We start from the raw sequence: 11,316 nt of genomic DNA on the forward strand, positions 1-11,316 counted from the left end.
TTACAGAAGCTTTTATGACTCACATGACTCATAGATCTGGGTGAGCTGTGCTTGTGTGCTAACCCAGGGTGATTTTTTTGGAAACCAGTCCAAGGTTAGTTTTGTGTCACACACTTCTGACGTCAGACGGTTGCAGTTATGGGGCTAATTATGGACCAGCACAGGGGGATTTCTGCCTCCAGTGAAAGCTGCTCACGTGGAGGGGTTAGTTGTGCTGCTGACTCTTTCAAAAACTGTCTGTCTGTCTAAGTGAAGCACTCACATATACAGGTATATATATATATATATATATATATATATATATATATATATATATATGTATATATATATATATACACACTCCATATACACATACACACGAACCAAGTGTAGCCTATATTTTTTGCAGTGCAGAATGTCTCCAGGTAGAGAGGCGAGAGTTTTCCCTCAGTTGCAGAAGCCATTAGTCAGAATGGAGGTGATTTATGGGTTGTCTCCTTGCAGAATTTAAATTAACTGCCATGCTGTATGGAGGGAGGAGGGAGGGCACCACTGCTTTTTGGGTTGCTCCCCTTTGCACTTCACCTCTCACTCTCTCTGTCTTTCTCTCCCACTCTATCTTGCTTGCTTTCACTCTCTCTCTGTATCTCTCTCTCCCTCTTTCAATCTCACGGGAGACATTTGGAGCATTTTCTGGATCCAGGTGTGTTGTCAGGTGGTCAGCTCACTCATGGAAGATTTCACCTGAAAATATGCTCAGTCAGGCCAATTGAAAACATTTTCTTGAGGAAAAGATTAAGTAGAAATCGGAAATAAATAAATAAATAAATAAATAAAGAGACATACAAGGTCAAGGTCAGCTGTGCAGAAGGTGCTGTGTCTTATGAACCAGACTCCTGATAAAGCTGTCCAGATGCTGCAGTAAAAGCTCTTAAAAACTAAAATATATACATCTTTTAATGTAGATATTGTTAACATATACACAAAATTTTCTCACACTTATTTTTTAATGATTAATAACAAATGTGTGCCCAAATGTGGAGATACAGTATTACTAATCATGGGTTTCTCATTATTTCAGGATGTGTTTTCCCTGCTCCCAGATCCATATTAATGATTTTCATATTAATGATGTTTTGTACTGTACTCTCTCCTCCCTGATGGCTATATGATATATAACTGAGTTGGGAGACAGGCCTGCAATGTGACATGGAGCTTAAGGGACAGGGACTTCATCAGAGTTCATCAAAAATTCCCTCCACGTTGCACATGATTCATCAGGAAGACTTAATATACATAAATACATACTTATTGCATAATACTTGCTGTGTGGATGGTCTCCGTCGTAAGATGGAAGCTGCAGGGTGGGGCATGAAGCTGGCTGGAGTTGGAGGTTGGAGGTCGGGGGCCCACGGGTGACTGGCAGCAAGAGGGGAGAGGGCGGATGGTGGGGGAGAGGGGTGAGGAGTGAAGATGACTCCGTATGACATTGCACTGTAAGGAACCCAGAGAGTTTTACATGACATATTACTGTTGTGAATATGGATTCATACCCATTTTATTTATTTTATTTTGAGATAGATAGATAGATAGATAGATAGATAGATAGATAGATAGATAGATAGATAGATAGATTGTATTTGTTTCTCTTTGCTGAGAAGATACTTTACCAGCAGCTTTATTGCTTCTATCCCCAAAGTACACACACACACACGCGCACATACACACACACACACACACACACACACACACACACACACACACACACACACACACACACACACACACACCTACAGCAGGCTCAATGGGCTCACAGTGAAATATGTGGTGATTGCATGATGCATCTGTTTCCTGTATATATAGAGCCTTGACCTTTTGTGTACTTGTGCAATTGTGTTGCTGCTGAACTAAAAGAGGGGTGCAATTATTACCTTATGACTTAGTGGTTTTAATATTAATATCAGTACAAGGCAGTACATTCATCATTTTGCATAATTTACAGTAATTTCACTGTTTTTGTGTTTTACTTAAGGGCGTTATTTGAGGAAGTGGGCAACACAGCAACACAAAAGCATAACAGAAACTTTGAGTATGAATATAAGAACCTGGGTTGTAAAAAAAAAAAACACAAAAAAACCTGATGTTTGTAAATGATAATACATTTTATGATCAAATTAGTCAGTAAAATCAGAACTCCGCAATGCAACTCTCAGCAAGAAAACCAATAAGTGTATTTCCCAAAATGCTGAATTATTCTTTTAAGGTCATGACGATCATTATTGAGATCATAGTTTCAATTACCACAGTATTGCTGGTGCATTTCACTAAACCTTTTCCTCCACACACATTTCCTCTTACCAATTCAATTCAATTCAATTCAATTTTATTTGTATAGCGCCAATTCATAACAGAAGTTATCTCAGGACACTTTTCAAATAGAGCAGGTCTAGACCGAACTCTTTAACATTAATTACAGAGACCCAACAGTACCACCATGAGCAAGCACTTGGCGACAAGGGCAAGGAAAAACTGCCTGTTAAAAGGCAGAAACCTAGGACAGATCCTCCGGCTCTAGGTGGGTGGTCGTCTGTCTCGACCAGTTGGGGTGGAGAGAGAGAGAGAGAGAGAGAGAGAGAGAGAGAGAGAGAGAGAGAGAGCGACAGACAGACAGACAGGTGCACAGCAACAACAGTATTGGCAATGGCAGTCAAGCAGGACCATGGCAGGAGGCTCCACCAGGATCCATGAGAACCTGCGAGACGAGAAAGCACAAGAACTCTGGGGAAGAAGTGGAGTTAGTAACATGCATTAAAGGGACATGAATGAGTGCAGAAAGAGAGAGGAAGAGAGTAGCTCAGTGCACCATGGGAAATCCCCGATAGTCTAGGCCTATAGCAGCATAACTAAGGGATGGTTCAGGACTCACCTGATCCAGCCCTAACTATAAGCTTTATCAAAGAGGAATGTCTTAAGCCTACTCTTGAATGTGGTGAGGGTGTCTGCCTCCCGAACCACAACTGGAAGCTGGTTCCACAGGAGAGGAGCTTGGTAACTGAAGGCTCTGGCTCCTGTTCTACTTTTAGAGACTATAGGAACCACAAGTAGCCCAGCATTCAGAGAACGTAGTGTTCTAGTGGGGTAATAGGGTACTATGAGCTCTTTAAGATATGAAGGGGCCTGACCATGAAGAGCTTTATAGGTGAGGAGGAGGATTTTAAATTCAATTCTACATTTTATAGGGAGCCAATGCAGAGTAGCTAGTACAGGAGAGATGTGATCTCTTTTTCTAGTTCCTGTCAGTACTCGTGCTGCAGCGTTCTGAATTAATTGGAGCGTTTTAATGGACTTATTGGGGCAACCTGATAATAAAGAGTTGCAGTAATCCAGCCTTGAAGTAACAAATGGATGGATTAGTTTTTCTGCATCTGTCTGTGATAGTATGTGTCTAATTTTTCTAATATTACGTAATGAAAGAAGGCAGTCCTAGAGGTCTGCTTTATGTGGGAGTTAAATGACAAATCCTGATCAAAGATAACTCCAAGATTCCTGACAGTGGTGCTAGAGGCCAAGTTAATGCCATCTAGAGTGACTATATCTTTAGACAATGAGTCTCTAAGGTTTTTGGGGCCAAGAACAAGAATTTCGGTTTTCTCTGAGTTTAACATCAGAAAATTGCAGGTCATCCAGGATTTTATGTCCTTAAGACATGTTTGTAATTTAGATAATTGATTAATTTCATTGGGTTTGATTGATAGATATAACTGCGTATCATCTGCATAACAGTGAAAGTTAATGGAGTGATTCCTAATAATGTTGCCTAAATAGTATTGGTCCAAGTACAGAACCTTGTGGAACTCCATGACTAACTTTAGTATTTATGGAGGATTCATCGTTAACATGTACAAACTGAGAACGATCTGATAAGTATGACTTAAACCAGGTTAGGGCAGTTCCTTTAATGCCAATTTGATGCTCAAGTCTCTGTAAAAGAATATCATGGTCAATGGTGTCAAATGCAGCACTAAGATCTAATAATACAAGTACAGAGACAAGTCCATTGTCAGAAGCAGTCAGAAGGTCATTATTAACTTTAACCAGAGCTGTCTCTGTGCTATGATGAACTCTAAATCCTGACTGAAAATCCTCAAATAAACTATTGTTATGTAGAAAGTCACACAACTCTTTGGCGACTACTTTCTCCAGAATCTTAGAGAGGAACGGGAGGTTAGAAATCGGTCTATAGTTGGCTAAAACCCCTGGGTCAAGAGTGGACTTTTTAAGAAGGGGTTTAATTACAGCTACTTTAAAGGACTGTGGTACATATCCTGATAATAAAGAAAGATTAATCATATCCAGTAAAGAAGTGCCAATTAAGGGAACAACTTCTTTAAGCAGCCTAGGTGGGATCGGGTGTAACAGACAGGTTGATGGCTTCGATGAAGAAATGATTGAAGTTAACTGATGAAGATCGATAGCAGAAAAACATTCTAAATATACATCTAAGTTTACATTGACAGAAGTCCCTGAACTTGGAGAGCCACTGATAACTGTTGATGGCAGTTGGTGATTAATTTTTCTCTAATAGTAATAATTTTATTATCGAAGAAGCTCATGAAGTCATTGCTACTTAAGTTTATGGGGATATGTGGCTCGATAGAGCTGTGACTCTCAGTCAGCCTGGCTACAGTGCTGAAGAGGAACCTAGGGTTGTTCTTATTTTCTTCTATTAGTGCTGAGTAATAGGCTCCTCTGGCATTACGGAGGGCCTTTCTATAAATCTTAAGATCATCTTGCCAATTTGAGTGATATTCTGATAATTTGGAAGAGCGCCATTTCCTTTCAGATTTCCTAGCTATTTGCTTTAACTGGCGTGTTTGGTTGTTATACCAAGGTGCTAGTCTCCTATGTTTTAATAATTTCCTTTTATAGGAGCGATAGAGTCTAATGTTGATCGTAGTGAGCCTGTAGCACTATCGACAAGATTATCAATTTCAGAGGGACTAAAGTTGTTATAGGACTCTGTTAAATTCAGACATGGCATTGAATTAAACACTGAAGGAATCTCCTCCTTAAATTTAGCTACAGCACTGTCAGATAGACATCTGCTGTAGGAAGTTTTGCCTAATGGCTTATAATCTAATAGTATGAATTCAAAAGTTACTAAATAATGGTCAGATAGGAAAGGATTATGTGGGAAGACTATTAAATGTTCAATATCAATGCCATATGATAAAACAAGGTCAAGAGTGTGATTAAAACAATGAGTTGGTTTATTTACACTCTGACAGAAGCCAATTGAGTCTATTAATGATATAAATGCATTACTAAGGCTGTCATTGTCAACATCCACATGAATATTAAAATCACCTACAATAATTACTTTATCTGATTTAAGGACTAAGCTTGATAGAAACTCTGAAAATTCAGATATAAAATCAGAGTACGGTCCAGGAGCGCGGTACACTATAACAAATAGAACTGGCTGCAGTGTTTTCCAGTTTGGGTGAGAAAGACTAAGAACAAGGCTTTCAAATGAATTATAATTTAGTTTAGGTTTAGGGTCCATTAAAACGCTCGAATCATATATAGCTGCTACTCCACCTCCTCGGCCTGTGCCTCGAGGAATGTGAGTATTAATATGACTGGGGGGTGGATTCATTTAGGCTAACATACTCCTCGTGGGACAACCAGGTCTCAGTAAGACAAAGTAAATCAATATCATAATCTGATATTAATTCATTCACTAAAACAGCTTTAGAGGACAGAGACCTGATATTTAACAGCCCACATTTCATTCTCTTATTTTGTGCTACTGAGGAGTTGGTTTTAATTTTTATTAGATTTTTATGTTGAACTCCTCTTGTTTTTATTTCTTTAAATAGTTTAGGTGGTCGGGGGACAGACACAGTCTCTATGGGGTTTTGGGTGGGTGACTGTTCTAAAGAAAGCGCAGAGAAGTGTGTAAGACAGCAGCTCTGCTTCCTGGTCCTAACTCTGGACTGTCAGGTTTTAGAGATAAACTTCGCCATATTCCTAGATAAGAGAGCCGCTCCATCCAAAGTGGGATGGATGCCGTCTTTCCTAATCAGACCAGGTTTTCCCCAAAAGGCTTCCAGTTATCAATGAAGCCCACATCGTTTGCTGGACACCACCTCGACAGCCAGCGGTGGAATGACGACATGCGGCTATACATGTCATCACTGGTCACATTGGGGAGGGGTCCAGAGAAAACTACGGTGTCCGACATTGTCTTAGCATAGTTACACACCGACTCCACATTAATCTTAGTGACCTCCGATTGGCGTAAATGGGTGTCGTTACCGCCGACGTGGATAACAATCTTACTGTATTTACGTTTACCTTTAGCCAGCAGTTTTAAATTTGATTCAATGTCGCCCGCTCTGGCCCCAGGGATGCATTTAACTATGGCCGCTGGCTTCGCTAACTTCACGTTTCTGACTATGGAGCTGCCAATAACCAGAGTTGGTTCCTCAGCGGGTGTATCGCTGAGTGGGGAAAATGTATTAGAAACGTGAAGCGGTTGGTGGTGACCTGTGGGCTTCACCGTTCTAGTCTTCCTTCGCTCAGTCACCCAGCCTCCCTGTCTTCCCGGCTGCTCGGGAACTATCGGGGATCTACAGAGCTAACAGAAGCTACCTTCGGTCGGACCGCACCGGCTACCGGGGGCTGGCTAACTATAGCGGCTAAAGATATCTCCGTGGTGCGGTGCCGTTCCTCTAACTCACTAAGCCTCGCCTCCAGCGCAGTAAATAAACTACATTTAATACAGGTACCATTATCTTTAAAGGAGGCAGAGGAATAACTGAACATCTGACACACTGAGCAGGACAGAGGAGAGGGAGAGGGAGAAGCCATAGCTAACTGCTAATGCTAATGAAACTAGAGTGTATCAAAAACTTTGAAAGTAGTGAAAAGTCCCTAAAAGAGGGAGAAACTCCAAGTGTTTAAGTAGAACTAGTCTACGTTTAAATGTTAAGCGGGTAAATAACCGCTGTAACGAGTAAAACTAATTTATATTTAGCGTTCACTGACAGAGCTACAGCACCAAACAGTGTACACAGAGCAGGAAGTGCAAGATACAATTGTGTTTGTGTGAAGAATGCATATAACACAGGAGACTTAACATCTTACTCCTAACACTCTTTATCTCCTCCATTCATCTCACCTTTGGGGAAGTTGTCAATTCCACATAAGCTTGATCCTTCTCCCCCAGGACAGAATATTCCTCTTTGGTTTCTCTGCTGCAGTCCTGCCATGCTGGGAGCAAGACCAGGCCACAGAGAACCTTCGCTGGACTCCAGCTGAGGTTTTGACAGGCTCCTGTCTTCAATGCCTGGATGAAGAAAACCACCCTGGGACTTCCCCTGGGTCAGCCAAGATATAGGGAGAACAAACACACAAAGAGAGAGTACCACAAAAAAATCCTCACTTTTCTACAGCAAATATTTCTCAAACAAGGAAATATTTACACCACTCAGTTTTCAATACAAATTCTGCAGTGATGTGTCTGTTCAGTAACAAATATTTACCAAAGATGTTTATTCATAGCTTATCAGAGAGATCATAAATGTTGAATTAACTCCGATGAGTGTCGAGTTCCAAAACACTTGCACAGAGATAGCTTTCACACTCTCAGGGCTAAAAACAGTTCAGCAATGTACTTTGCATTTTACGAACATAATAATTAAAACGATTAACTGTCACAACTAAAATCAAAGCACTTACACCTGACAGATGTTACTACCTGACAGATTTTCAACCACCTGGGTCAACATATGACCCACACTCATTACTCATAAACAGACAAGCCACACATAGATTTTGAATTTCAGGACCCTGAAGCAATATGGAGGACTTAGGCAGAGAAGTACAGGAAAAGCTTATTTTAAGCTCTTGACACATAGCTTCTTTTTTATAGCTACTGTTTAACTAAAAAATCCTTAAGTAAAGGGACAAAAATTACGGGTTCAATGTGTCAAGCCCTGCACACTGTGCCAGAAACCATATATTTATTTACTCCATAGCCACCTATTTTTTATCGTTAAAGGATAAGTAAACTTACATTACTAATGACACATGGTGATGCTTGTGTACGGTGCTTCAAAACCCACAGCACAGGTAATAAATATTGCAAATACAGTGTATCACAAGAATATAGAATTCTGACCTTTCTTGTAAAGCATGATTCAAATCAGATGCAAGTGGAGGTGGAAGGCAGAGTGGAGAGCAATGTGAAGTGTTTAGTGAGGAGATGAGCTTTCAGTTCATGCTGTGAGTGACGCTGCAGTCCTGGCCGAGGTGGAAAGGTCAGCCCATCATTTGGGAGCCTGGAGGGAGAGAAGTCAAGATCGAGTGAAGCCGCAACCAGCTCGCTGCAGGCAAGTCAGACTGAGGGAATGCACACATGAAGCGCACACAACACACACACACACACACACACACACACACACACACACACACACACACACACCTGGTACACCACATCACCACATTAATTATGGTACCTGGATATATTAGCCAGCCCTGCAGCAGGTTAGTGAAAAAGCAAGCCCACTATTTTTCACTTCTCTTGATGCTGCAGATAGGAAGACAAAGAGTTAAACAACAATTTTCCTGGAGCTCTGCTGCTCAGTCAAGGGAAAAAAAGACAACGTGTAAACAGAGACTAAAGATCAAGCCATGTTCATGGGTGACAACATTCAGCTACCCTGAACATCTTCACTAAATTGTCTGTACAGTATCTTACTCTTGGCTGATAAGCGTGTCTGTGCAATCAACTAGTAAACATTTCATGATCTTGCATACAGGGCATGCAACTGTTATCAGCTCACTGCAGTGAAAAGTGCATGCAATAAGGCTGATATGAATACACATGTGACATAACATGCAAAGTGGTTACAACATGTCTTGATCACTTTAGTATCAGTTGTTCAAACAAGAACCCCTGAACATGAAGTAACACCAGGTTGACTCACCTTTAAGTGCATGATCTCTGGTCAGCAAAGTCAGTTATTAAGAGTCTTGTAAAAATGCAATGCTGTCACATGCTTTAGTAAACAGAGCAGACGTCAGGCTTAATAGAACCATGGCTGGTGTAGTGAGGAGGAACACATGGCCTCAGGGTATTCTGTGTGTGTGTTGCTCGTTTCCTCTGGAGTCATGTCCTTCACTGTTTCTGCATTCACCTGGATATTCTGTGCATTATAGTGCGCGTCAGCAAGAAATCACTGAGGCAGAGAAGGCTTAAAGCAAATACATATTAATTTTCTCAGCACATATATAAAACAACTCCTCCCCAGACTCAAAAGATTGCCCTCTTCTCCGTTCTCCACTTCTCCCTCTCTGTCATGAACAACAACGCACACATACACACACTCTTTTATTCCACAGACACTTTGCAGAAGCCGTGGGCAATTCCCCTCCGAACTCAGCCTTTTTCCTTTCCCATTTTTCTTTAAATGCACAAATGCACCATCTCCCCTTCACTCACCATCTTCAATTTTGACTTCCTCTGCCTTGCCTTCTTTGTTTTGAAGCCCCCCCCTCCCCATCTCCAAACCACCTCAGTGGGTGCCAAGCAGTCACAGCAGTGGCTTGATCCTGGCACTTATGAAAGGAGCTCTTTGATAAGCCTCGGCCAGGAGCAACACAAGGGAAGCAATCAGAGACACAAACTCAACTAGAGATGAGGCATCTACTGTGTTTGCTTGTGTGTTTGTGATGTTGTTTTGTTTCTTTGACCTGTTAAACTTTCCTCTTGAAAAAAATAAAATAAAATCCATGAAAGTCTTTTTTTTACTCTTCCATGTTTTGTGGTTCTCCCTTGTGCACTTCTGAAACTCTTGCCTCCCGTCTCTTTGTAACCAGGGAGAACAACAAAGTGATTAAAAGCGTTTGAGGTGTGTTTGGATGTGGCTGATGCTTGGACACAGTGCTACTGAGGTTCTGGTTTCCTGTTCTTGCCTTGTCCTCGCCTCCGCTCACTTATTGTTTTTCAAAAGCTTTCTCTCTCATCACAGTCCAGTCAGCTGTGATGCACAAAACCTGAGCTGAGCTCTCTCTTAATAAAACAATGCAGAAATGGAGTTAAGGTAAATGCATAAAAACATTCCCTTGTTTTACAACATAGGTCTTACGTTTGTAGTATTGCCCATCAATTATATAGGATATGATGATGTTTTACCCACACAAAGAGCTGCTTTGGTGTCATTTTGCAATTTTTCAAAACATTGTCTATCCCCATGCTGTTTATACTGTACGTCTGAGTGGTGCTCAGCTAAAGCATGCCAAGAGGTGGTAGAAATAAGCGAACATCAGCGTTGTAGTATATTTCCTGGCAGTTGGTTTTTACATATATGTGAGAAGAATACTTACTGAACTTGAATAAACTTTTTTATATTAAAGGTCCAATGGGTAACATTTAGGAGGACGTGTTGGCAAAAGTTGAATATAATATTCATAGGTTTATTTTCTGAGTGTATAATCACCTGAAAATAAGAATTACTGTGTTTTTGTTGCCTTAGAATGAGCTGTTTTTATGTATACAGGCAGCGGGTCCTCTTCCACAGAGGAAACCATGTTTCTAGCCCAGAATGAGCAAACCAAACATAATCACTGCATGCAATCCTTTAAAAGTATAGAAATACTAGTAGCTATAAACAATATTGTTATGTTAACGATGGATCACATGACTTCTTGTCTGTGGCAGTGGTCCTTCATAGTGTCAGACGCACAGAAAATTGACTCCCCTCAGCTCTATGGAGTCTTTCAGCATCTTTGAGCTAATTATTTAGGTTTTACAAGACTGTACGCTATCTGCGCTACACAGCAGAGAGACAATGTTAGCAACCTGCTGGTCGACATAGTGGCGTATTTAGCAGCTAAAGATTCAGCTATTTATCTAAGGAGTTGGTAGAGACCAAAAAAGAATAAAAAGGACTGTGAATATTGGATTTAGATCAGTACGGTGGCCAAAAACATGATGATAATGCTCTGTTACTGCTGGATGTGTAAATAAACAACTATTTGCCAACGAGTTCACCATACAGTGAAAAGGTTGAGAACCTTTGTCTGGTTTCCCACCTGCCAACAATTTGATTCCACGACTGGGAAGCAAACGTTTGTGGCAGACAGGAACTTTGCACTCTGCACCACTTATGTGGCCCCCTAACTGTTTTAAAAATTTGACATCTATAATACATTGTAGAAAATGCTAATCAGATGCTGAAAATTTGTCTCTACCACATGCAGCAATTCAGGATTTCAAAACATGTCACTTCCATTAAAATACGTTTTACAACTGTCATTGACACTGAT

General features: G+C 40.8%; 1 long non-coding RNA gene across 1 annotated transcript; it reads right to left on the reverse strand.

Annotated features, from left to right (window-relative positions):
• Nucleotides 1-1,407: 1,407 nt before the first annotated feature.
• On the reverse strand, nucleotides 1,408-8,320 carry LOC127356757 (uncharacterized). Its single transcript, XR_007882061.1, has 3 exons — nucleotides 8,168-8,320; nucleotides 7,166-7,364; nucleotides 1,408-1,473 (listed from the first exon to the last, which is right to left on the reverse strand). It is a non-coding gene; the product is annotated as an uncharacterized LOC127356757 (long non-coding RNA).
• Between the last annotated feature and the right edge of the window lie 2,996 nt (nucleotides 8,321-11,316).

This window comes from Dicentrarchus labrax, unplaced genomic scaffold, assembly GCF_905237075.1.
Source record: "Dicentrarchus labrax unplaced genomic scaffold, dlabrax2021, whole genome shotgun sequence".
Taxonomy (NCBI): Eukaryota; Metazoa; Chordata; class Actinopteri; family Moronidae; genus Dicentrarchus; species Dicentrarchus labrax.